Here is a 1,158-nt window from a genome sequence, read left to right on the forward strand (position 1 = left end):
CGCCGAGAACTTAAGCCGTGATTCCCTTCTGTGCGAGACGAACAGTCATACGACTTGCAGTTAGTTTACTGAAAAATGATCGGTTGTTTGTCATGTGACTTGACGCACCAGAGTCTATAAACGACTCATTCGAAGTTCGGGTACTGTTTCTGCTATCAATTCCGAAGAAACAGAAATTCGCCGAATCCTTAGTTTTATTTTCTTTATCCTTATTTTTATTATCCTTATTTTCTCTCCATTTCAGGGATTTTCTGCATTCTTTCTTTTAATGTTCAGGTTTTTTACAGAAAAAACACTTTACCTGTTTGTCATTTTTTTAAAACTTTCATGGCTGTTTCCTTTGATGATTCTCCTTCATCGAATCCTATTCTTCGCCTGAATTCATCTATCAGCTTTTCCTTTACGAGCTCCAGAGTCAATTCATCTTCTGGTATCGATTCCAAAGCTGTAATGAGAGTGATGTGAGAGTCTGGTAAACTCATTAGAAGAATAGCGACTACTAGTTTCTCCTACTAACCTTAGACTGCATATTCTTCTTTAGGATATATAATTCACTATGTAAAGTAGATTTTTTATGACAGTTCTTCAGTGAATCCCAAGCTTTACGTGCTGGAGTTGCTTGTATGATGTGGATAAGTTGACTGTCTTCCACTAGCAAAACGATTGTTGCACGAGCTTTATCATCTTTTCTTTGCCATATCGTTAACGGTGCATCGAAAACCGCATCGTAAATGACCTCCCATAGAACTTCCCTTATCAGCAATAGTTCCAATTTATATTCCCACACTTTGTAATTTTCTTTGCTGAGCTTTTTAATCTTGAAGGCTGTAGATTCTGCATTATTATTTCTTAGTACACTCACTGAATCCTTATTATACTCACTTTTGCCACTTACACTATATTTCACTAGTCACCTTAGTCCCGTTGGTCGCAATACTTTATTGGCACTGGATTACTAGGTTACTGGGCCTATAATCTGTTGGCGGTGGAAAATACAAACAGCGATCTTTATAATGTTTAATAAAAAACAATACATATTTTTGAAAAAATAACATGTATAGAAATTATAGCAAGTATATATGTACGAAATAGAAATCAATATGAAAAAAATGCTTAAAGACCGACTATAGATCCTTTGATTTAAAATCTCCGTATGAA

Source organism: Belonocnema kinseyi, chromosome 7 (assembly GCF_010883055.1).
Source record: "Belonocnema kinseyi isolate 2016_QV_RU_SX_M_011 chromosome 7, B_treatae_v1, whole genome shotgun sequence".
In the NCBI taxonomy this organism is placed as follows: domain Eukaryota; kingdom Metazoa; phylum Arthropoda; class Insecta; order Hymenoptera; family Cynipidae; genus Belonocnema; species Belonocnema kinseyi.